The sequence below is a fragment of the Engystomops pustulosus genome, chromosome 7 (assembly GCF_040894005.1).
Source record: "Engystomops pustulosus chromosome 7, aEngPut4.maternal, whole genome shotgun sequence".
Lineage (NCBI taxonomy): Eukaryota > Metazoa > Chordata > Amphibia > Anura > Leptodactylidae > Engystomops > Engystomops pustulosus.
In genome coordinates this window covers 66,075,437-66,103,312 of record NC_092417.1, presented here as the reverse complement: position 1 = coordinate 66,103,312, position 27,876 = coordinate 66,075,437, and the positions used below count along the sequence as shown (strand labels likewise).

General features: G+C 38.7%; 1 protein-coding gene, 1 long non-coding RNA gene and 1 pseudogene across 3 annotated transcripts in view; 1 reads left to right on the top strand and 2 right to left on the bottom strand.

The window, feature by feature from the left end:
* Positions 1–27,876, top strand: part of LRFN5 (leucine rich repeat and fibronectin type III domain containing 5) — a 183,669-nt gene that overhangs the window by 143,994 nt on the left and 11,799 nt on the right. The gene's annotated exons all lie outside the window — the stretch shown is intronic.
* The window catches only part of LOC140069943 (uncharacterized), a 103,825-nt gene continuing 75,951 nt past the window's right edge, over positions 3–27,876 (bottom strand). The window contains exons 2-4 of the long non-coding RNA XR_011848878.1: positions 20,645–20,727; positions 2,867–2,982; positions 3–279 (exon numbers count right to left, since the gene is read on the bottom strand). This is a non-coding gene — a long non-coding RNA (uncharacterized lncRNA). The remainder of the gene's footprint in view (positions 280–2,866; positions 2,983–20,644; positions 20,728–27,876) is intronic.
* Positions 6,665–7,234, bottom strand: LOC140068810 (Wilms tumor protein homolog B-like; annotated as a pseudogene).

Below are 27,876 nucleotides of genomic sequence, written 5' to 3'. Positions count from 1 at the left end.
TATCATGATGATCCTCGTCTGGTTCTTGTAAAACCATCTGTTTATGCATATTCTAACCCCAATCACACTGATCTTCTGTGCAAGGAGCAGCTTGGTGACATTATTCTATCCTGCTGATCTGTGTGGGTAGATCTCCTCTGCAGGGAAGGAGATGGATGGGTAGCAGTTGCCGTACACAAACTACAGGGGGCATCAAGCAGCCTGAAGAATCCCTCCATCTCAATGACAGATCGTTGAGGATGACGGAGTTCTGCTGCTGTCACCCGTTGCATATATGTCCTATTAGTAGGCAACAATAGAGGAAATTTTAAATGGATGTCTTATAATGCAAAACGCCAGAGTGAAAAAAACCCATCTCATTCAAACAAGAAGATTTTCAGATAATAACTTTCATAAAAAACGCATTGGCAAATCACCATTGCTACATCTACAAAATGTATCATAGAAAACAATGTAATGTAGGTTGTCATTAAAGATCGCTGACTGCAGAGGACAAGGCAGTTCCTGCTCCATCTGTGCCTCAGTCTTCAGTTCTGTAACATGTCTCCAGGCATTTTAGGCTTCACTTAGGTTGGCATATGGGAGTCTAGGCCTTCCAGGTAGCACACGCTGAGATACAGGACAGCTCTGTATAGTTTGCAGGAACCTTTGCCATTTCCTGGCAGTGCATGCTGGGGCCATTTATTCAGTGGCAGCTTGAGACCCTCAGGATTCTTATCCTTTACATGCAATATTCAACATATACTGACAAGACCAATCTCAATTATGCACAATGCCTTTCAAGGCCAGCAGTGTTTTATGGCAACAGCATACAATATTAATACAAGAGCTCAAATTGGACATTTATCCCTTCATATCCTATGTTTATGGATAAATCAATTACAGTCCACAATCTATCAAAGACTAGCAATGGCTGACTTTATATTGTAGCAGTAACATTTTACCATTCATTTCTTGTGCTTCAAAATTAATGTTATATCTTATTTTGCTCTATGCAAATATCAGGTATGTTACATTTAACAATGCATTGTAACATAGCCATTTAATTTATGGGAACCTTTTGTATATCGCAACTGGCCCCACCATAAAATGATTCCCCTTCCAAGGGTTCATTATAAGCTTTTCTTCATAAAAACAGATTTTCCAGCGGAAGTCTAGTTGTTAAGCTCATTGTAAAAGAACAAAAATTTGAATTAATCGCTTATTCACCCTTCCAATGGTTCATTATAAGCTTTTCTTCAGATTGCTGAAGATTGTGATTATTAAGATTTTAAGACCTTAAAGTCACCAGCCGCAAAATACCTTATAGGGTGTAGTAAATGTTGTCCAGGCATGTCCTTGTAATGAATGTGTGCCGGCCTCACACTAAAATATGAACTTATATTCACAGCTAGCAGTCAGGTGTTGGGGTTTGGGGTAGAGCAGTCAAGCGTTCACGAATCCTCCAGGCAGCTTTGTCATGAAATCTCCTCCTACAACTCTCCGTTGAGCCGATTCCTGCCTTGCCTCCCACTCCTCGAAGTCCTCTGCGATGTTGTTTGAAATCTTGGACATTTGCAGTGAGTTTATTATCTCCTCTCTGGCCCTGCATGTAGAGGGAGAAATGCTCACTGCGAATGTGATGCCGTGGTGCACAGTCTGCGGCGCATGCGCAGTGCACATTTCTCCCTCCGGATACACGCAGAGTCAGAAAGGAGATGATAAACACACCGCGCATGTCTGAGATTTTAAACGAGAGCACAGAGGACAGGGAGGAGAACTGCTATTTCTGCCTAAACCGCTTACTTGTTCCTCCATTTTCACACCAATGCTTCTCATTAGATAAATCTCCTGCTAATTAACTGGTAAGAGGAGTGGCCCTCCTCTTACAGGAATAGCAATGTTCCAGGACATGACCTTGGTGCACCAACTGCATCATTAGCATACTGATTAAAGTGGCAATTTTTCAGGATCGGCATAAAGGACAGAAATAATAAATGTATAGTAGAATAGAATGGGTTGGTGGTATATTCCCTTTTGAAGTGTATTTGCATATGTTGATCTAAGGTTGTAAAACTAAATAATATGACTTTTCAGCAAAAGTAATCTTAGTGACATAGGAAAGGTTATCTCTCATGTTACAAACGCTTGAGCGAATACAGGATGGGGAAAAAAAATACATTACATTTCTTTTAAGAGGTACAAGTACAGTATGTCTACCTATTACTGAAGGCCACAGAACTTCAAATGCTACCATGACAAATATTTGCCGAGATAAAATGCAGAACTTGGAACATATAGGATTCTCTGAAATGACTTGAGGCTACAGTACCTAATACCTGTTCCTCTGATGTGACCATAGGCTATAGAACCTAATACACAGAAGTTTCTCTGCTATGACTATAGGCTATAGTATCTAATATACAGCCTTTTATCACGATGACTATAGTGTTATGCTGCTGTAAAATAAGAGCCTGGATGGACCAAAAGAGGGTCAGTGATTCCTAAGACTGAAACCCCTGTTCCCAACTGTCCTTACTAAATAACCCAGTCTACCCACCAGGAGTAGGTGTAGTATGGTTGTACTTCCCTTCTTGCGACAAAGTGCAAATGCAAAGAAAGGAAAAAACAAACACCGAAGAGAAATAAACAGATTAGGAGAACAATTGCAGTACAGAATCAATAGAAAAACTGATAGTCAGAAAACAAGCAAACTTTTATGAGATGACAGAGCCTCTGTCCTGAAGATGATGGGGCAAGTTTTCTAACATGCAGACATAGCAGACAAATAGGTAAATATTGTAAGGAGAGGAAGATTCTGTCCATCTCATCTAGCTAAAGCAAATCTAAGACATAAATATAGTGCTTCTAAACCAACAACACTTACATGAAGGGCTGTACCTCCTGAAACTGGCTCCATTCTTTTTCTTACAGTAGTTTCATTTTGAAAAATTTCAAATGAGCATTAGGGGCTCCTTGCTATGTCGCAGAAGTCCATTTTGGCTGTCAGGGTGAGAAAAAGATTGAAAGACAAATAATAAGGGCAATATAGAGTAGTATTGTCTTTTGCATGGAAAAGATTGTTAGTTATTTAGGGTGTATGCTCACCTCCTTGTTACAACCAAACAGTGCACATGTAGACAAAGGTGGACAGTATTGTACTCTATGGGGCAGATTTACTTACCCGGTCCTGTCGCGATCCCGCGGTGCGTTGTCTGACGAGGATTCGGGTCTGCCGGGATTCACTAAGTTCGTGCGCCCGAGTTCCTGCATCCGTTGCTTCTGCGCTCAGGTCCGCCGGAGTTCACCTTCTTATTCTCGGTGCTTGTAAGTGCGTGTATTAGCAAATGTTAAATCCGGTGCATTGTCCGAATCCGGGATGTCTGGCGGCCTGTCCCTCCCCCCCATTTCTGTCGCATGCAAGCCGGTGCCAATGCGACAAAATCCGATCGCGTGTGCCAAAATCCTGGGGCAATTCGCCGCAAAATGGAAATCGTCGGGAAACCCGGCGAAAATGAGCTCCGCGGACCCTTAGTAAATGAGCCCCTATATTTTAAACCCAGATTTTTGATACAGATAGCACTAGTCCAAGGGACTGTGAGGAAAAAAAGTCCACTGCGGCGCTCCTTAGTTGAAAAATGGATTATTTATTTCACACAGAAAAAAAATCTGAGCTTATTCACTGTGCATATCACGGATGTTTAACTCATATATAATAAAGGTTTAAAATAGTGGAGACACGTTTCAGATCTGTCATCAGCCATCAGATACAGTCATGCAAGATATTAAGTAAGAATGTGTTTAAATGACAATAAAGGCCCTATACAATGCTAAACATGATCACCTAGCAGATGTCCTAGTCTGAGACTGTACATGTCCTACCACTGCACCAGTCACGTGACATCACAAAGTCTTTACCGTAATGATTATCAATGCTTTACTGTTACTTATGTCCTTCGATATTGAGAAATATTTGTTTATCTTCTCCTTTGCTATATTTTGTTGTGCGCCAGGACATTGCTGATGTTATTAATAATTAATCAGGAAGCCTAAATTAAGCCGTGAGTTATAAATTTATATCTTGAGTAAAGCACATCTCCATGAATAATTGATCGTTCACATTGTGTTGATTCTGTCTGAGAGACACATATGGAGAGAAGCTTCACAATTCAGTGCTCAGAGTCAGGGACAGTATGAACAAGTATGAACAGCAGAGGGCGCTAGGCTGTAATCTACAATATGAGTATTGCCAATCCCTGTCTGATCATAAGACGTTATACTAAACAATCATGTGGTGAACTAAATTCTGGGAATTGTCATCATTATAATATTATACGAACAAATTCTCTTTCTGTATTAGGAGCTTAACAACAAACAGAATGCCGAATGCAGCTTTGGAGTATAATACACATGTAACTCAGGATTCGTACACAATATCTAATGTTTTACTTAATGCAGAAACAAAAACAGCCATTGTGAAATCTTATTTGTTGTCTGGTTATTAAGGTTATTAAGGACTGTGAAAAACAGTGGCGTAACTTGATGTTGATGGGCCCCAGTGCAAAGTCTGTGCCAGGGCCCTGACTATAATGTATGGTTTTTAGTACTAATCTTCTCGTATGGGAAAGTGAGACCTTATGGGCCCCCAAAGCATCTTGGGCCCGGTTGTGATCACACCCTCTGCACCCCCTCAAGTTATACCCCTGATGAAAAACTGTATTTTTATCTCAGGGCTGTAGCTGAATTTAGAACTCTGGGGGAGTCCCCTAAAACCACTTTGTTCTTTGATCTCACCATTGTGCTCTACTGCTCACCAATTCCTCCTACAGCTGTAATACCTAAACAGAAGCCTGACACTCCTCTCAAATAAAAATGTGGGGAGAAGCTGTGTTGTGAGATCTCACATAGGAAAGTACACAATCCAATAAGTACAGCAGGGTCAACATTGTCTGCAGCTTTGTACAGTTAAAACTATGTGTCACAAGTAATCTAAGTATAATCTAATATACTATACTCATAAATATATACCAGCTGTGTATATAGAGCACACATAAAGATACACGGCAGCACTGCATATAACATTCTCATGGGAATAAAGCATACCTGAAAATACATAACAGCAGTGAAAATATTGTGTATATACATTTATAGAGCATGAGTAGCCACAGACAGTCCTCCTCCTCTAATTCAATATGCTATACGCTCCAGTGCCAGTGGGCATCCTTATGAGTGTTCCCTCACTATATTTGGTCCTTGCTCTCATGTTGTCATGGTCATCCCTCCACATATGCTTCTTGGTCAGCCCTATCTGTGCAGCTAGGCCCCATGTCATATATATGTCACCCTCTCTCCAGATTCTCCCACAATTTATGCCCTATGAGAGCCCCTGGTAGGATCTCAGAAGTCTGTCACCGAAGACGGAGAAGGATATATATATATATATATATATATATATATATATATATATATATATATACACAAGGCTTTATTTGCCGGTTCTCTGTTACTCTCTGGTCTCTATAGAAAAGATTGTTCTCCATCTCCGTCTTCTACTAAGGACTGTACTGTCTAAAGACACTTTTCTGGGCACCCTTTCAGTGCAGCTGCCATTAAGCAGACATGCCCTGTTCCATTGTCTATACACACAATGCAGAATAGCAAGTATGGGTCTCCAATTATGAGAAAGCTATCATGAAATCCCTGATAAATCCCTTTCAGTCCCTTACATTTTCTATCTGTTCACACAACAACTGATGCTCCTTGTCCCAGATTCCTAAAGCATTTCGTTTTCTACGACCTGGTACTAGGCAGTCGTTTCTGTGCCTTTCATTTGATTCATGGATGTGTTTGCAGGAACAGATTCCCTTACACCTCTCACACCCACTTATTCATCTCACACCATTTTCCTTTCCTTTTTTTTTAATAACATGAAACAGACGTTCCTTTGCAACATACTTGGCTCTTAAAGACTTGGAAGATTCTCTGATAACTTGTCACGGTAACATACAAACTGTGAAAGATACCGCTGCTGAGATGCACAGTGATATTTTTTATCTTGTGAATAAGACATGAAGTGCGGTGAGAGTGACGCAGTCTATTACAGGCACAAGTATTAGGAGGAACGTGTCTTCATCCTCCCACCTCAATGTCTTGTAATTGTCATTCTGTAAATATTAAGGAGGGTGAAATAACAAGCTACAATTGTCCCTACACTTTTCTCTGTTGCTAAAAGAAGTGACATTTATGATTGTGATTTGTTAAAGGGGAGGAACACATCAAACCAAATTCACAGATCAGAACATAGCTGAGGGTGTGCTACATTTCTTACATTATCAGCATTGATACACGATAACTAACAGGAGAGAGGAGACACATTGTTGTGTTTTTTTCATCTAATAATAATTAATTTATATAGCACACACAGATTACGCAGCACTGCACAAAGCTATCCAAATTGGTCCCTGTCCCCATGGGGGTCACAATCTAATCAACCTAACAGTATGTTTTGAAGTGTGGGAGGAAACTGGAGGTAACCCATGCAAACACGGAGAGAATATACAAACTCTTTGCAGATGTTGACCTGGGTGGGACTTGAACCCAGGACCCAGCGCTGCAAGACAGAAGTGCTACCCACTCAGCCACAGTGCTGCCCTATATAACTCTGTTTGACCTTAGCTCTCAGGACCTATGGAGCTAGCTGTAGTTTGGTCATATTTCTTTGATGCATGTTGTGCTGTTGGATCAGACATGGCAAACTTCTTCTGACAACTAGGCCATCTGCAGCTGAAAGGTTTCTAACCTGTATGAGTCCTGGTGTGCGTCTTCAGGTGGTCAGACCGAGAGCGCTTTCTCTCACATGTTTCACACTGGAAGGGTTTGACACCTGTATGTAGCCTCTGGTGCCTTTTAAGCTGAGCGGAACGAGAGAAACTTCTTCCGCAGTCTTTGTAGTCACATTGGTAAGGTTTCTCACCTGTGCGCTTTCTACTGTGCATCTGCAGATGGGACAACTTGAAGTATCTCTTGTTGCATCCCGGATACGTGCACATGAATGGTCGCTTTTCATTTGCTTCTGATGTGGACTATGGTTAGGGTCACTCCCGGAACACATCTTACATCTTGTATGCCTCTGAACACTCCATGCGTGTGTATCTGGTACTGTCCCCCACAGCTGTATAACATTGGTGCGCTGTGGCTGTCATTTTTATAGGTCGTTCCATGGCTCTTAAGTGATGTTCATCTGATTCCATGTCATACATCTAAAAGGTGCAAAGGAGTTTTCTACCCTATAGGGTGTCTGCCAGCAGTTTTGACAACAGTAAGATGCAGACAGGATAAGGTATCAACCTAAAATATCTGAATATCTAAATCTTAGATTTGTGTACGTAGATATAGCATAATGAAAAATATGGACTTATACTTATCCCCAGGGCTCTGAATATTGGACCCCAAAAATCTAATGTAATTTATTGGGACTGTACAGTTTCAACTACTCACTGAAAAGCGAAAAAAAGTAAAAAAAAGTAAATTTTCTGTGATTAAAAACAGAGCACAGTACAAGGTGGAAACATCCATACAGAATAGCAGATGTTAAATTAAAATGTGATTTTTAGGTTTTCTCACATGAATTGTCAGTAATCTAGCATATTGAATATTAACATTTTTCGTACTCTCCAATATCAAGTGTAATGTGATTTTACTGTGGAAATCATTGCAACTTTTTGGGCTAAACTGGAGAAAGAAAATAATTGTATAATTGGCCCTGGCAGTTTTTTTGCATGTAACAAACTAATAGGTCACCATCTCCAACCAATTTTCTGTTGCCCTAATTTTGATTACTACCCCTTTGAATCCCATTATGGGACCTGCCAATACCTGTCACCATATTTTGTTCCATTTAGAATTCTATTCTATTTCTAGTTGTACAGTATGAAGTGAACAGCAGCACTGTATAAAATTCCAGCTGCGCAGGGGACACATTCATGGCTATGTTTATGCTGCTCAGATAGACGTCGGATGGTAGATATTATTGTAAAATCCACCATTTATTTGTTTTATCACTTTAAGTTTCCTTCGATTATTTTTATTTGCACACATAGCGTCGCCAACCATGCTTGATATTCAATTTTTTCTGAGCTTTAATATACAATGTAACTGATCTTCAATGCCCAGTGTTAAGTGCTCGGAGCATTTCACCAGGGGAAAGCTCTGTAGCCATAACAGATCAGACTGAAAATCAGCTTTATTACTGCAGCAAACTGGAAACCGGCTTTCTTGGAGAAGACGTCAATAAAGCAGATTGTCAATTTAAGCTCCAAGATAAGATGAAAAGCTTTTTGTCCATTTCTCAGATTCTGCGGGTTGTTTACAAATTCTCATCAGGAACTGTACAATGTTACTTTTCTGGATGTGAGGTCTGTGCAGGGTTGGCTGTGTTGGTTTAAAGGGAAAGTTTGTACATTGAGAATTTTGTAATTGCTATGGCTAAAGGCGTGAGCACTTGATTTCCTGGGATGCCGGGTTTTTATAGAAACCTACTTTTTATTCTTTATGTTATAAGTGTTGTCATTGAAACATGCAATAAATATGTATTAACATGAAAATATGCAATCAATATCTAAAGATATTGTAAACTATCAAGTTCTAAAAATCATAAAACAATAAAAATATAGACAATAATCTGTTGAAATATACAATAACATTTTATGAATTCATGTCCTCATACTTTTATGCAAAATTGTACTATACCATTCTAATAATGAAAACATATGAGGCTCAGTTGACACTTGAGTTTGTCAGGTTCCTTCCCCCTTTTGTAATGAAAAGTAGTTTTTTCCACTATTTTAACAGATGGCAACCTTTTTGTACATTAAAGTCAATAGGGAATGGAAAGTGAATAGAGACTTTCCATTCCCCTTCCATTATTAGTTTCCATTACACTCTACTAATATGGAGAGTGCAGAGGAAACCTCTGCCACCTGGGTGTGAAATGAGCCAAACATGTAAAAACACAGTATACCTTAGAAGTCTAATTATTTAACAATATTAGAAATAATCTGCAGCTGTATATATCAATATTCTACTAATAAATGTAATTAAATAGTATGCAACAATTTAATAGTACAATAAATAGGGTGGATGGGTGGAGTCAAACCCCCAACCCTGTTACACCACAAAATTCGAAACCAAAGTACAATCGGTGATTCAAATAAAGTCAAATTTACATAAGTCACCTTACAGGAAATAAAGTAATGCAACAAAGAAGGATAACAGAAAATATATAGCGTGATAATAGGTGATTATAGCATCACTGAATAAGCCCATGATGATTGGTCATAAGGGCGATCGAAGAGCGGCACAAATGCTACGTGTGCTTTGCCTGCAGGGTACAATAAAATGGCATCCGTGTGCGCAGGTGAAGACGCCAGTCCGGCTCTGGCATAGGCGAGCTCGACACACATTATGCTAACAAGCATCGCGTGCAGGGCCCGTACCGAACTGGGCACCCATAAAAGCATCCATGCAAGGCAATGGCCAGGAATTGGGCAATCCAATCCCCATTTGTGGGAGGAAGCCCAAAACGCGCCCATGGGGCTTAGGTCGAGTGGGAAGGAAAGGGCAACCATTCAGGATCGAGGTTAACCCTGTATATGTCCATATGGGGAAAACAGAATGCCAATATTATTTGGGTGTCCTTTTTATATTAATAAGGATACTTATACTTTTTTATACTTGTGCAAAATATGTAATATGCTGGTAATAATTCTTTATAATCCATGGCTATGCTAAAGCTTTTTAAAATCCTTTCTTTACAATGTCTTTGGGTCTCACCATAATAATATTCATTCAGCCCAGGGTCCATGTTTGCAGCCACTCCCACTCCAAATGTTTAGCAAAGGTACAGACATCATTTGCCAGTGGTGATTAGTAGACCCATTCAGGTTCGTGTTCACTGTGTTTGGCCACCGGAAAAGACATTTTCTATAGGATCGTCACTCAGTCCTAGGGAAAATGGGGGAATGCATGCCACTTTCTTAAAGAGGACTTTTAAAGTCCTTCTGAAGAAACACTGAGCACAAAGGTGGACAGACAAGACCTCCTTGGTTTGTGGGCAGAGGGAAAAAATGTTCATGTACATAAAGACTTTGTCTCACAAATCTGCCAATCCAAAGAAACAGTTTTAATGTAATTGGCGCTGCCATTATTCTGAGGTTGTCGTCTGACAAATAGGAACGTGTGTGGATTTGATTTTAAGCTCAGATGCAATTTCACAGTCTTGTTCTTAGTATTTGCTGCATCAGTGAGAATAGGCACAAAAACAGTGCGTGAACGGGCTCCTGGTACTAGTTTTAAATTGCGTTATGTATCAGACCTTGAAATGATACTTGACATCAACAAACTGGAAAAATACATGCATCTGTTCAGAGCGATTAACCATATGGTGATTTTTATATATTAGGGGATTGCATTATAAGCAATTCTCTGATATATTGCTATTAATAAAATAGGGAAATAAATAAGAGCATCAGTGATTTCCTAGCGCCGTGAATTATAACAGCTACTTACAGATCCTGTATCATTTCATGGAGTTGCATTCTAAGCAATTATCTACTGATGCACTGCTATTAATACAATTGCCTAGTCTTATTGAGAAAGATTTCTATTATAGATGGCAACATTTTATATAAACAGAATTCTTATCCAACCATTCCTAAGTTTAGTCCACATTCCCTCTCAGCTTGAAGGGGTATTCCCACAAAGACAACATTCTTAATTATACTCAGGATAACAAAATAACACATTCTCTAATTCAATTTTATTAACAAAATTACAGAATTTCACAAACAATCCTGGTGTTTACAATTTTGGTGTCCCTGGATACCAATGTAAATCTTCTGACTATGGTCTGATTTTTCTCATGAATAACTTATTTTGTCTGCACACTGCACTGTTCTCCGCCTCCTGCCCCTCCCTTTGTTTATTTTCCCAGAATCCCCCTAGTGGAGCATCCATGTCTATAAGACTCCACATGCCTACATGGTGGGCTTAATTGGCAGTCACCATAAGGAGAACTCTTTCTTCCCGACCCTAGTCACAAGCCTATCACTCAGCCAAACCAGATCCCTACGCAGATCCCTACAGTTGGGAGTCTGTTCTTTTGGAATAGATATACTGGTTTGGTTTTAATCCGGCATCATGTCTTGTAGGTCATGCTTTATTGTCAAAGGAGCTGCCTTACAAGGTAAAAAAAGGGCATGGTTTTCTTTATCCCTTCTTGGAAAACTTAGCATATTTTCTACAGGCTACAGACAGATAAGGTCTTTATAGCAGAGCTGCCTTTGTATTTTTATTAATTAGCTGAGGGAGCAGAGCAAAGAGTTTCAATGTGTTTTTTATCCATCTCATGAATCTCATCACCTCTCATCTCTAATGTGTCTTATCTATCTTCTTTATGTGTCAGATACTAGTAGAATGTTCAGAAGCTAAATAAAAGTGTAGATAAACCCTGTAACCTGATAATATAAGCACATTGTAAGCATGCAGCATCTCATAGCACAGAGGAATCATGAAGTGTCTATTTAGAGAGTCCCCGCCCACACTATGGATTCTTATACTGACCAGTCTAGGAAGTGATAGGATCAAAAACAGCATTAAAATGAGAAGTAATGAGAATTTCTTTTAGATCTCTACTAGAGATGATTGAATCTAATGGTAGATTAGACACCATATAAAATCAGATTTTTTTCATTATTCGCTGCTAGAGAATCTTGTACACTGTACACCATAATAACAAAAAGTTTATGTTAAAATGTTCATTGAAATTTAGATTGTTTTTCTGTTTTCTTGTTTTTGTGATTGCCCACTTGCACTATGTTGATTATGCTTCTGCTATTAGCATTTTAATGAGGACTGAAAATGAAAGAATTCAAAATACTCAAAAAAAAACAAGACAGTCTTAATTTTTTTTACTAAAAAGAACACAAAAAATTCCCCTGGCTGCTATATACTAATATACAGGAAATTTATCGAAACATTTGTTTGGAGTGAATGGATTCTGACCTGAATTAAATTTTACAAAATATTCTGTGAAGCTTCAGCGCAGAAAATCTGGTTTGTACATCTCTGATCTGTTTGTAGTGACACTTCTCTGTTTGCTTTTTGCAAATTTCTGATTAAATTGACAGTTGGGTTTAAACTTTTCCCTTGTCTAAAATGTGCATTAAAGGGACCTGTCATGACCTGTCATCAGAAATTGGCCTAATAAACCACTAGCAGTATGTGGTGGCGTCATCCAGAAAATCAACTTTGAAGTGAGAAGTAAATTGGTTTTATGAAGTCAAGGAGGAGGAGAGTTTAACACTGAAGTCAAGCTTCCCTGCCTTGAAATGCCCCCTTGACTGTAATTGAAAGCTCATGGCCAGCATTGATCAGATCTTCTAAATTATGGCGCATAATGTCAAATCACCTGGGAGGAGGTGTTCAGAGGCAGGGAGAGCTTGACTTCAATGTTAAACTCCTCTCCTCCCTGACTTTATACATCTAAATGAGTGATAACGTCATACTGGGTCATAAAAGAAACTATAAGATGTTTAATTGCTGCTTTACAATATACTGCTAGTGGTTTATTACACCAATTTCTGATGACAGGTACCCTTTAATATTGAATCAGCACTGATTAGACAATGTACTACAGTGAAGTGACACAGCTGCATAAAGGGTCAGCTCCAGGTTTCAGTAGACCCTGGGCAACAGAACCTCAGTGGGCCCCTTTTGCAGTAGTGAAATTAAAAATACAGAAACTAAAACAGTCCCCTGTTCCCTAAAATATTGCTAGTTTATGATCCCAAACAGCCTCGTCATGGTTATTTTATATACAGTCCCTCATAGTTATATTAAATACAACCCCCCATGGTTATATCTTACACAGACCCCTCATGGCAATATTATATACAGCCCCCATGGATTCATTATATACAACCCTACATGGTTATATCATACATAGATCCCTCATGCTTATATTATATTCAGCACCACATGGTTATATTATACACAGAACCCTCATGGCAATATTATATACAGCCCCCATTGATTCATTATATAAAGCCCTACATGGTTATATCATACATAGATCCCTCATGCTTATATTATATTCAGCCCCACAAGGTTATATTATATACAATCCCCTCATACTGTAGGTTATACTATATACAGTAAAGCCCTCCATAGGTTATAATACATACAGGCATGAGGGAATGATCATATTATATACAGCTATCTCATGGTTCTATTATATACCCTTGTCTGGGTATGCCTGGTGCTGGCTCCACATCTGTCTGCTTGTGTGATAACACTATTTCCTCATAATTTTATAAAACCTATGCTATCCACTGGGACCAGCAAATTCCAGGACTATGTAAGACTTCTGTAGCCGTCCAGTATGTAGTCCTGGAAGGTATGTGAGCTGTCACAATTCAGTTGTAAATTGTTTTCAAACACAATGCAAATATATCATGTGAACCCGAGCCTAAGAGAACACTATGTAAATGTGAATAATCAGAGATCTTGAGGTTTGATTTTGATAAATGGCAGCGAGGATAGATTCAGCGTCATCTATATATACATGTCCTCGGTGCTGAGGCTGCATTACATTGGCTATATGACAAATGGGTCTCAAAGGATTCTCGTTGACTCTTGAGCGAGGTAAAGTATATCTTATTAAATTGCAGCACTGTAATTTGCTAGGGTTGTTACAAGCCGGAGAAAGCGAGTTATTGATGGCTGAGCTAATATTCTCCCTGTTGCAGTGCGATATGGGAAATCTGGATTGCGATGGTTAATTTGTCATTCTCATTAAATGGTTAAATATGAAGCATATTTGTCACTTTTATAGGTTTCTGACATTCTGGGCACTCTCTGAATAATGTTTTTTAGGGACTATTGGATGTTATTTATGAACAGAATTTTTTTTTAATCCAAACTTATTTCACCAGTGTCTTTTAGATGCGTCAGAACTGTAAAAACATTGATCTACAACATAAAATAAAGGGAAGGACGCTCACATTGCCATTTATTTTCTATATAATTGCCCAGATGCATCTAAGATGTGGTACCGGCACAGATAATAACCGGCATAAATACTATCATGTTACAACAGGAAGCAGAGTAATGCGTGTCCGCAGGCAGTGATTCCAAAGAGACCTAATAAAGCTGTTACAATGATTTCATGTGCTCACTGCTACACGTTAAACACTTTATTAAAAAGCTTCTATGTATGTGGCGGGAATTCCAATGGGCGCCATTTTCTATAAATTCATTATTTGTAAACTGCTTGGATTAATAGCGTTGGCGCTTTCTGGTGATCAGGGTAGGTTAGGTGGGATACCATTTTGATGCTCGGCAGTAGTAGCAGCCTGCTTAGCATTCTAGCATAGTAACCGTCCTTTTCTGCCTGGAGTCATAAATCAGCATTGCCTATCAAAGACGTGTTGGAGAAGAAAGATAAGACTGACTGTAATAATCTCAAGAAAAAAATGACCCACTCACTGGCAACATCAATAATTGTGTCGCTATAAGAAGCAAATTTTCTTATGATTTTTCATTTAGAACAGACATTAATATAATTGGATATTTTTCTGTCTATTTCCTATTACACTGGTTCTGTAGTAAGTGCAGATTGGTTCCAAGCAGTGTATCAGTATTCAAAATCTATTAGCCGCACCCAAATACATTCAATCTAAGTATTCCTAAGATCATCCTCAATGGCATACAGTAACTTAAAGGAATTTTCTGGGTTAAAAAACATTATCACAACTAAGAAATTACTAAAGGAAATTTATCAGGGAAATCAAACATGATAACCAGGGACAGTAATTCATAGATCCATAGATCATAGATCCAGGGACTGTGACTGTGGTCATCTTCTTATATTTATTATCATGGCCTCCTTCTTGGAAAATGGGCCAGAAGGGCTTCCATAACCCCTCCATGCTGCAGATTCAGATGCAGGAGAACTTTCCTCCTGACAATGTGTGCTGAAACTTCCTTTTCTACGGTGAGATTACATCAGGCAGAGGGAGAAAGAAGTGATGAGGAAGCGGGGTGAGACAGCGTCATGTGAAGCAGGGTAAGGAGGGGCTCTGGTAACACTCCCTGGATCCCTTCAGGTTCATTATTATAATTGTAAAAGTTGATTTTAGAAGGATAACAAATATGAGAAATATACCCCAGTAACGAACTCTGGATCTATGAGTAAGTGTCCCTAGTTTATCATGATGACAGATTTACTTACCCGGTCCCGTCGTGATCCCCCGGTGCGTTGTCGGACGAGGATTCGGGTCCGTCACGATCCACTAAGATCGTGCGCCCGAGTTCCTGCATGTGTCGCTTCTGCGCCAAGGTCCGCTGGAGTTCACCTTCTTCTTCCCGGTGCATGTGAGTGCTTGATCTTGCAACACAAATCCTTTTTTAAATTCCCCGGTTTTCCGAATCAGTCGGGTTGTCCGATGGCTACTCCCCCCCCATTTCTGTCGCGTGCAAGCCGGCGCCGATGCGCCAAAATATGATCACGTGCGCCAAAATCCCAGGGGCAATTCGGCGCAAAACGGAAATATATTCGGGAAACCAGACGAAAGTGCAGCAGTCTGACCCTTAGTAAATGAGCCCCATTATGCCTTGAATTCCTAGCAAACTTTTTATACAGTGACAGTTCCATATACTATAAATAAAGAATTATCATCAAAATGTGTTGTCTGTCGTTGTCTGCATCTCAACTGCATCTAAGCCGCATCATAACCGACTGTCTAGTCTAAGGCTAACATGAGGCCAGGCCAGAAGTGCTTCCATTGCATTCTCATGAAATGAAAAACCATGGAAAACTGTCTGGCTCTGCCGGGGCAGGTGTCATATGGGCAGGTGTGATCCAACAAACTAGGTTCATGTATCAGCCAGATTAATGGGCCTAATCCCGGTACAGATAAAAAAAATGCACATAGAAATAATAATAGTGATGTTATTATTTTATAAATTAATACATTTATAATGATTAATAATTAAAAATAATAAGAAGAATTTTTGATTTGTCAGATATCACCAGCTTGTACATTAGTTACTTTACTACTAGGACATTCTGAAATCTGTTTGATGGTAATTATTCATTACAGATTTATAATAATTGGCTACAATTAAAAATTCTGAGTGAAATGTAGACAGACTGTAAAGGGAGCGTTGCCTATGAATGCATGGTGTTGCCATGGTGAGAAGTTTTCTATAGTTAATAGTTCAAAATTTTGAAATATAAAAGAAAACAGAAATGGTGAGGCGTAGAGATGAGTGGACCCGTGTTCAGCCACCTGACCCAGACAATTGACGTCCCTAGCAACTAGCCATGGCTATGATTGGCCAGGGGACAAATTATTTCAACATATATATATAAAATCCCTCCCAAATAAAAATGAAGCAGCACTCCAAATCTAAATGGTTGGGATAAAGTTTATTCCCAAACAGGCAACGTTTTGGTGCAGTCAGCACCTTTCTCATGTAATGTGCCCAAAATGTGAGTGGTTCAACATTCATGGTAATTAAGAGTCACTATAGAATCTCATAATAATCCAGAATCTGGTGATTTCATAAAATCACATGTAGTAATAATCGTAATAAAATGCATGTCCATCACTAATTATAAACTGAATCTTGGTAGAAAAGTCACTGTGGGTCACTAAATGCAGTTTACCTGTGTAGTGTGCAGAGGGCGCTAGATTCATGATTTGTGGCACACATTCTTCATGAATCTGGCACCTTTTGCACTTCTGCAACAGAGTTCACCAACTTTTTTTGGTGCCCCTTTAATATAGGGCGTGCAACACACTTCTGCCAGACTCTGTATGATAAATGTGGCACACGGTCTTACAGTGCATTAGAATGCCCTCTTCAGAGACAAAATTTGTGTCACATGAAGTGGTCATGGACCCTTCTTAAATACATGTGCAAGCAGTTTGCACATGAAAGAATGTGCAAAGTCCGCCATTAAACTGGCGCAAGGACCTTATTAAATGTGCCCAAATGGGTACACACAATAACATGCACTTTAATAGCTGTAATTTGTATCATGTCTTTTCATGTAGTCAAATACAATTCCAGACACTTTTTAATTTCATGATTCTGTAGCTCAGAAAACCACAAGCTTGATGAGATTCTTATCTTTAATATGAGACTAATGTTTCTAGGAACCATAGAAATGAAGATTCGCGCATCTGCAGTGATACTCCTTCTGCAGTCTCTAAACTTGACTCATCTTATACAAACTATGACTCCTCTATGCTCATTTTCACATGAATCTGGAGGAGGATTTTTATAAATGGAGAGATTTTACATATAAGAGGGAATTCTAGAAAAGATATTTACATGAGGGGTCTGATAGTTTTACCTTTTCCCTGCCCGGAACGCATATGTCCTCACTGGCTGGAACCTCTATGGCCAAGGTCACATTAAATACGTCCTCGATTCTAGGAGCCACAACTTAGGGTTTTTTTGTGAAGGAAGAGAATCTCCTTTTTCATATGAATCAAGTATTAGTATATGTTTCTACGTGCCAGGGATCCAAAGATATTAACATTTAAAGTGACAACTTTAGGTGTGATTTTTATATATAAAAATTAATTCCAACTGTACTATAACAGTTAATATCTCTAGTACCATGGTATCTGGAAACAAAATCCTAGATTCATATGAAAGAGGCGATTCTCCTCTTCCATAGGAAAATCATTCTTGGTGCCAGGGATCCAAAGCTATAGCCCTCTGGAGTGTGCCTCCCTTCCAGCTTCTTAGTCAGCAGGCTGAAGGGAGAAGCTTGGAGGAGGGTGCACAAAGCAGCTTCTCACAGATAAAGTAAATATTGAATTTATCTTTTTTGCTAAATTTTGATAAAACGTAATATTAGTAAATCTCTCCTACCCAGAACAATCTGAGTTCACATTTGCACACATTGGGGCACATTTACTAACAGCAGTGCAAACTGCACTAACTGCAGTTTGCCTGTGTAGTGTGCAGATGGCCCCAGATTCAGGATTTCTGGTGCATGTTCTTTATGAATTTTGCACTCCCTGCACAGCCCCGATAGAGTGTACCAATTTTTTTAGGTATACCATCTAACATGGGGCGTGCAACACACTTCTGTTGGACTTTGCATGTTAAATGTGGTTCGCAGTCCGACTGAGCACCAGAATGCCCCCTAATTTGTGTTGCATAATGCCTAGTGCAGCTGCGCCACAAAAGGGCCGGGTGTGACACATTTGTGGTGCAGACACTTTTTAAATACATGTACAAGCAGTTTACACTAGAAAGAATGTGCAAAGTCCGACAGAGAACTGGCGCAAATTTTGTGATAATTTCTTTACATACATTGAGTGAGAGGATGAACATTTGATCGACTTTTCCTAATGTGACTACATATATAAACACCATAACCCAGAACTTGTCCAAAAAGTAATATGTAACATGAAAAACACGTATATTCCTGAATAAAGTTTTTACTTCACACCCTCCTCAAATTCTTATGAACCGTTGAAGGTTCCCTCATTGCTCTGCTAGTATAATAGATCACATCTAAAAGTGACTTTTGTTATCTCACCAGTTTGATTTATGGAAATATAGTTTTATATTTGGGATATCGATGTGTAAGGGAGTGACCAATAATATATTTGCTTGAAGCTGCAAATTTTCTGCAAAAATAGTTTGGCATCCCTGGTGGATTTAACTTTCCCTTTGCTGCATATTTTGGTGAATATAAACATATGGGGTATGTATGATCTCCTCACACCTTACTATTTTTAGGAACGTATATTATATATAAGTACAGGCAGTCCCCTACTTAAGGATACCCGACTTACAGACAACCCATAGTTACAGACAGACCCCTCTGACCTCTGGTGAAGCTTTCTGAATGCTTTAATATAGTTCCCAGATTGCAATAATCAGCTGTAAGGTGTCTATAATGAAGCTTTATTGATAATCCTTGGTCCCATTACAGCAAAAAATGTTTAAACTCCAATTGTCACTGGGGCCAAAATTCTTTTTGTCTGGATCTACAATGATAAAATATACAGTTTCGACTTAGCAAAAGCACATTGAGAAAACAAAAGAAATCCAGCTCACCAGTCGTATGGTCTGCTTCCAGCGCACGGACACATGGAAATCCCCCACAGACTCAGGGCAACGGCAAATTTGAAGAAAGACCAGAGCTTCAGGAAACAGTTGTGGTGTAAAAATACGAAATGTTCTTTATTTGATCCTCTCTAGTTTCGACTTACATACAAATTCAACTTAAGAACAAACCTCCGGACCCTATCTTGTACGTAACCTGGGGACTGCCTGTAGTGTGGATTTGTCCAAACAGTTTTGTAGTAGTTATTTTTGGAATTCTTGTTGATGTCTGTAGCGGTATATGTAAATCTGCTCACTTTGACATATTGGGGGTCATTTACTAAGGGCCCGATTCGCGTTTTCCCGACGTGTTACCCAAATATTTCCGATTTGTGCCGATTTCCCCTGAATTGCCCCGGGATTTTATCGCACACGATCGGATTGTGGCGCATCGGCGCTGGCATGCATGCGACGGAAATCGGGGGCGTGGCCGAATGACAACCCGACGGATTCGGAAAAACCGCCGCATTTAAAACAAAAAATCTGTCGCAGAGCTTGCACTTACCTTCACTCAGCCCGGCTCGGTGAACTCCAGTGCGTTCCGATGCTTTTCAGCGCAGCAGCGCCACCTTGTGACTACCTTAACTACCTTAATGAATCCCGGCCGGACCCGAATCCAGCGCAGAGAACGCGCCGCTGGATCGCGAATGAACCGGGTAAGTAAATCTGCCCCATTATTTTTTCATCCCTAATTGTGCATAAACCTCTGCTTTGATGTGAGATTTATATAAAAATGTATGTTTTCATAGCATTTTCAATGCATTTATTTGGAATAATTTGTGTTTGTCACAAAGTTGCATGATGGTATTCCAGGCTGTCAACTGTTGATCAAGACAAATGGAATCGTCTGGTTGTCTGCTATCAATAAATTTTTTATGTTTTAGTGGTGCCTTTACTTTTTAAAATGTTTAATCACTATATTTTACAGGTTGTGACTGTCCTTTAATTTCTATCTTTAGCAGATTTTTGGTTATTTCAGTTTTAGTGATTTTATGCTAAGTATTTCATATGAATATATGACTATGAGGTATCTATGAACGCTACCCATGTTCATCTATTACTTTTAGGAGATGTGAAACATCTGTTTCACTTCTGTTTCAGGCACATATTTTGCCATCAAAGTAATTTTTTATGCATTTTCTATAAAATGTTACACTTTGAATCAAAATTACATAAAGGCACCCATGTCTATAAACTCCTTAATGTAATTTTAAAAAGTCGGCAAGTGTCTGCTTTCACAAAATTTAGTTTCCTTCAGTTCTCTATACTGTAATTTCAGATGGGTATTAAAATACATTTTAATTTACACTGGCCTTATTGTAAGTGACAGCAATCTCATACAAAGACACATCTATTTCAACTTTCTTAACTCATAGCTTGTGAGCCTGACAGTAAGAACTGTGAATCTGGCACCAAGTGTGAAGGATGTAAAAATTCTGATGCTACAATTCCAAGTATAAACACCTACCTGTAAATGTAGGTGTTGAGACACGGCACCCAGCATAATGGAGTAGCTATTGGAGGATCTGTGCTGTTATATTCCTTGATAGGCTGTGAGAACAAAATAAAATTTATGCTCGGTGATAAAGCATGAACAGCACAGGAAACAAAGAAGAAGTCTCAAGAACGAACAAAGAGAAATAATAAATCATTTTTACAGGTGAAAGGGTTGGTTTATAGGCTGATTCCTACACAGAATAAAATCCAGGAACCTCCATCATTTTGCCATGTATATGCATAGATATTGTATACCAGCACCACCAGATTTCATTTACTACATTTATGTAGACGGTTGTGGTTCAATAAAGTTCAATACACATTCTGTAGACAATCAGTATAGAGCATGTAACAAATAATGTGCTACAGGACCACAACTTACCATCTGGCATAAAGGGGTTGTCCACTTTCAGCAAATAATTGATATGGTTTGTGTAAGGAAAAGTTCTACAATTTTCCAGTATACTTTCTATATAAATACCTCACTATTTTCTAGATCTCTGCTTGCTTTCCTGCTATGGAAAGCTTCTATGTTTATTTCCAGTCAATGGAAATCTGTCCATGGTCACACAGGTGCACGGCTCGTTATGTCACACAGCTGTGATTACTCTCTGTGATACTAATAAGCCATGCACCTGTGTGACCATGGTCAGATTTCCATTGACTGGAAATAAACATAGAAGCTTTCTATAGGATGAGAGAAAGCAGTGATCTAGAAAACTGCAAGGAATTGAGAGAGAAAGTATATTGGAAGGTTGTAGAACTTTTCCTTACACAAACCATATCAATTGTTTGCTGAAAGTGGACAACTCTTTTAAGATGCCACCTGTAGTGAGGAGCTTAATGTAAAGGGGTTTATTTATTAGGGTTTCTACGTTACAAAGCTGGCATAGAAGCCCAGGAATACTCCCCAAATGCCTGGCCAACCATTCCTGCACACAGGTTCAAAAGTAAAAGTATAGAAATAAACCCTTAGCATCTGGCTACCGGATACATCAACAGACCTTAGATTTTTCATGCATTGGACTGTTCCGGAGGGGCCGTGACATATAAATGCACAAATGGTGCACAACCAGTGTAAAATGCCAACACACTAACTATGAATGTCCGTAACACGAGAAAAAGATGTGTTAATAGGGCAACAAATAAATGAAAAATTACTTTAATAAAGAAACAATTGAACAAACCTGACACAAAGTACATGGACATATAAAATCACTTAAAAATAGTACACCAGTACCATGGTTGTCATTTGTACTGGTATACTATTTTTAAGTGATTTTATATGTCCATGTACTTTGTGTCAGGTTTGTTCAATTGTTTCTTTAATAAAGTCATTTTTCATTTATTTGTTGCCCTATTGACACATCTTTTTTCTCGTGTTACGGACATTAACATCTGCTGGTGCATGAGCACAGGCACATGATAAAAAACACCCAATGTGTCTAATTTACAGTGGTTGAACCTATAGGACTCCATCTACTACTGTAGGCTGTGACTTCAATATCATTGAACAGAGAACTGATCAGGAGGTTGTACCTGTGTTACATGCATATGGACCAAAAAATGCCCAAAGGGCTGTACTACACCTTTATTCACTAAATCTTCACTTTTATTATTCACAGTATAATAAAATCAGGTGCTCTAATTCCATAGAAAAAACTTATAGCTGATACCCCTGAGGTAATGGTGAAACATGTTGGAGTTGTTTAATTTTTAGTATAGTTTGGATATAGTACAGGAAAAGAGGTGTTCACCCCGCAAGGAGTTTCTCCTAATATTTCCTTACCCTCCCTCCTTTCCCTGAGCTTAGCATGTAGGGAAATGAGGGCATGATATTGGTTGTGATTAGAGATGGGCAAATTTGTTAAAATTAGTTTCATCCCGATTCACCAAATTTTTCAAAATTAAAAAACAGGCATTTCCTGGCTGCAGAGAGCTTGTAGGGTGTTGTAGAACGTTGTGCCATGCTTGTGACAGTGTTGTGACAGTGTAATTTCAGCGAAAATCACTGTATAAACTATGTGGATTTCACACGTAAATCTGGCTGTAAACTAGAGCCCCCAAAAGGTATTGCAATGTGCGTTATATAGATACCCCACAACTGACAGTGTAATATCAGTGAAAATCACTGTATAAACTACGTGGATTTGAAACGTAAATCTGGCTGTAAACTAGAGCCCCCAAAAGGTATTGCAATGTGCGTTATACAGATAACCCACAACTGACAGTGTAATTTCAGCGAAAATCACTGTATAAACTATGTGGATTTCACACGTAAATCTGGCTTTAAACTAGAGCCCCCAAAAAGGTATGGCAATGTGCGTTATACAGATACCCCACAACTGACAGCTCACTACTGCATGAAAGTCAAACAGATTTCTTCCTATTTGATTTTGTCACTAAATAGAACTGCTATTTGGGGTATACAGATCCCCCTTAGAGAACAGCGAGGGATTGCAGCAAGAATCGCACAGTACAATAGCAGCAGCTGGACGCTACAACATGAAGTGTGAAGTGCTGAGATAGAAAATGACTGGTTTTATAGGGCTGTGTGACATCACATAAGCCTGCCGGTCGCTGATTGGCTTACAGGTCTGCAGATGTCATCGGGGGTGTTCCTTTCTCCTTCTCTGCCCCATGTAACACGTTGTTCTTGTGCCCATTTAGCAGAAACATGAGGGGAAAAAAAACAACTTCGTTCCCACGAATCAGCATAAACTTCGACTTCGTGACAAATCGAATTTTTCCTGAAATTCTAACCGAAGTTAGAATCATTAGAATCGATGGATCTATCCACACACATTACTACTGTTACTAAGTGACAGAATCACTGAATCACCGACACCTACGCTTGGCCTACTACCTCTACTCTCTAACTGATATATAGTTTTATAGTTTTTTTCTATGGTATCTGAGCACCTGATTAAATTTAATTATGAATAATAAAAGTGAAGTTTTAGTGAATAAAGGGGTAGTATACTCTGTATAAAATAACTACCCTGTCACAATTCTGGGTCCTGTTTTCATAATCTTCCCCTTGCTCTCCTTTTTCCCTAATCAGTAGAAAAGGAATTAGTATACAGAGTGGTGAAAACTCCTTTGTGCTCGCTGTATAAATAGTGACATCCTTAAAGTTAATCTACCATCAATTTCAAGCATGATAAACCAGGGCCCCTTACTTATAGATTCATAGATCTTCTTATATGTGTCATCCATGACCTCTTTCCTTCTAAAATCAACTTTCAAAATTATTATAATGCGCCAGATGGGCTCTGGGGGCATTAATATAGATTCACAGCCTGTTCCACTGTCTCATCTTTCCATGCTTTCCAAACACTTCCTCCCTCCCTCTGATTGCTGTAAACTCATAGAAGCAGAGGATGTTTCAGCACAAGATGAGGATGGGGGGAGTGTTCCTGCACAGTGTAATAGACTGTGAATCTGTAATACCTGGTAACAACATAACTGTTCTGACTTATTAGCATAATTTTAAAAGTTGATTTTAGAAGGAGGCCATGGATAACAAATATAAGAAGGTTACCACTGTCACGTTGCCAGGATATATGAGTAAGTGTCCTTGGTTTATCATGATGGATTTTGATGGTAGATTTCCTCTAACATGCCCTACTGCAGACTTTCGGGAACTGCAAGGAATATATGTCAATAAATGGGATTTCAATCTTTCTACAGATTCTTTGAGAAATAAGGTTTTTTTAGACTTGAGATTTTTTTTTAGACTTTTCCTTGACAAAGGACAATCATTTTAAATTTTGTGGTTCCCGCTAGAAAAAGTCCAAATGTAAAATATCAAGCTTTTAAAGTTTTTTTTTTATTATTTATAGATTACGTGTATATTAATTCTATTCTGACTTTTGCTTTACTTTTCGACAAATGCTTCATTAAAAAAATCTGTAATATTTTCTCTAAAAACTACTGCACAATGTGTCTTTATCATTAAAATATATTCCAATTCCTGTGAATGTAACATTATTTTCTTGCAAGTATTTGTAGTGGACGCCTCCCAATATAATTGTACCCCATTATGAATAATGACTTAATTGACTCATGCAGCTTCTCTGCGGGCCAGGCTTTCACACTTCACTCATGTTAATTTCTATCTAAGTTTCTAACCCACAATTTATTGGTCTGTGATGTCGCGTTGTGACACAATACAGTGAGACATTGTTTTGCGCAGAAAGGTTTTCAATACTTGCCCTGTCAAGTTTTGTTCATATATATGTTTAAAAAATGTAAAAGGGATTGCAAAATTCAGCATAGTCATTCTCTCGGTATTGAGATTCGGAACAGTAGGAAATATCCAATTAAGTATAATTAGAGGGGTCAACGGCAGAGACATAACAACTCATCAAGGGACCTGCAGCAAGAATTGAAGAGAAAATCTACCTCCAGACTTTTGTCCTAGCAGTAAATGTTCAGCTTTTCTAGACAGTAAATGAAGAATTACACATTTCCAGTTCCCATTATAGGACTGTCTACATGATGTAGAACTGGACACGTCCTCCAGAGGGACAGAACCTCTAACCAGCTCTCTATACTGTGGTCACGAAATGAGGATCGGGAATAGAGTCCACTATATATTAACATGAGTAATAATGCTGAATGCTAAATATCTATATCATTGTCCATAGCTTTTGGTAGGTTCCATTATACATTACTTCATTAATAGAAACAAAAAATAGTGGAGCAGCTCATGTCCTTTTTTTCACAAAAGAAGGTAATGGAAGGCCAATTAAAGTCCCAATTGAAAGAAACGGAAGGTGAAATGATTTTTTTAGTTTCTGTCAGGCTCTCCTAAAACAGAGAAAGTAATGAAAATCTCTCAGGCAATCTAATGGCTCAATTTTGAACTGGACTTAAGCCTTAAGATTTTCTGGGAAAATTCCCACTTCCAATCTTTTAGTCTCTCACAATCTTACATAGAGGACCTGATCAGCTGTCATGACATCATGTAGCATTAAAACTTCACAGGCTAGCCACCACTGGAATGCATACTTAGAATTGGAATGGGGCCAAGGGACCTAGGCCCACCAGTAAAATGCATTCTAAGTGCCACTGTAAAACCTGATCTTATTTAACAAATTGCTTTAAACAGCACAAATCCTTCTCAGTAGGAGCGTCTTCCTACTTGCTATTGACTATTTTATTAGGGAGCCCTGATAGTTATCTGCTTACCAGCTCTTCTGTTTTGAACTGGAGCAGAATTATATACTCACACATCAATAGATACTCCAAGATTTTGGGCAGTCATAAAATAATACAACAGGAAATGATGATCTCATCTTAGAGATCCAATGTGTGTATAAAATATATCGTAAACTGTATATGTGGGATGATATTGTATATATGGGATGATACTGTTAACAATCTATCTTCGTAGAGAGAGAGAAATCCAGAGTAAAAAGTTGCCATTTATCTCCCATTAGATATAGCGGAAAGGAGATCATTCTAGACTTTAAGATGAGCATTTTCAGTCAAGTGCTGATTGCGGGAACAGCATGTGAGGGTACAAGAAGAGATCAGACAAGAATAAACTGAGCATTAACAATCCAGGATGGGTCAAGGGAAGGATTTTTTAAAATGTATTTTTATTTCGTAATGGAGTTATGGCAGAACTTTTTAAATCAAAAATAAAGACACCAGAAGAAAGAAAGAGGTTAAATATGTTAGTGAATATTTTAGGTGAGTAGTGACAGAGAGGGTGACTGATGCAGAACAATTTGTGAGGATATAAGGTCAGTGATTTAGGAAGCAGAATGAAAGAGAGAAAGGAGCCTGGAGACTAATTGGCTCAAGGATGTGAGTAAACAGGGTGCAGTACATGAGAGGAAGGGATCAATGGTGCTTAGGGGATGGCCAATTATTTTCAACCTCAGCACTGAGGACTACGAAAGGAACCTGCACTTTGGGAGTCAAAAAGTCATTCTAATACAAAGGGAAACCTAATAGAAAAATAAAAAAGTTATAGCTCCGGGAACAGAAAAAGGAAACATTTCAATTTTGTCTCTGAGGGGTTTCTTTACGGGAATAAGGGCTTATCTAACTGTAAGATATTCCTGCGTGACTGAAGCATTGTATTTGAGAAATGAAAAATAAATAGCTCCCCTATCCATTACCCCAAAGGCCACTAGTAATCCCCACTGCAGCCCTGGTTATACTGTTGTGGAGCCCTCCACATTCAAGGGCAGGTCACCTCTGGAGGAAGCACTGCCCGCAGCTGTGACTTCCACATAAATTTGTATGTCTGTATTGACTTCAGTCCGTTCCATGCTGCTTGTAATTGCTCCAACAGAGACCTACCCTGGAAGAGCACTCACTTCACAACAAAAGCAGCAGGGGTGTCGTGGGAGGGGACCTGTGATGATAAGTTGATTAATGAGTTCAGGTCTTGAGTAGTGTAAGAAATTGAAGGGGAAATACATTTTCCTTAATATACTCTCTTTATATCAATCCGTCTGGCTACCTTGTGCTCCATAGACAATTTCTTTGCCCTAGTTTGGCCATTCTTGATCATTTAAACCAAATAAGTAACCTATATAATGTGTTGATGCCTGTTATCAACTTATGTGGTCAACTTGTGTTTTTATATTGTTTTTCCTTTACACAAAACCAATAATCTAAAATGGCATTGTAAACAATCAAGCAAATAACCATTTCTAATTCTTTGGTGCGTAAAGCATCTATGGTAAAGTCACTTTTAGCAACATAGAAACACTAATACCTAGTACCATTAAGTATTATTTGTATAATGAAAAAATAAAAACAAAAAAATTAAATACACCAGCGCTGGCTTTACTATCAGTAAAGTATCAATAGGAGGAAGAGAAAGGGAACTAACACGTAACTGTAGAATCAGACTACCCAAGGTCTGCTTGTAATCTGTAACCATGGAGACAAATAGCTCTGTGTAGAAGCTGTATACATAAAAAAGAAAGAAAGTTTGCTTTCATTCAAGATTTACTGGAACAATGAAAATAATAGTTACAAATGTGTATATACCCTTCAATCTTGGAAACGAGTTTCAATAGATGGTTTCCAGGTTTCCATTTATATGATTTTATTATGTTTATATAAATCAGACTAACAGAGTAATATTGTAAAAAAAGCTTTCACAAAGAGGGTTATGCCATTTTCCCAAAACAAAACCTAAAAAATATTTAGAAATGTGATTTCAAACATCAA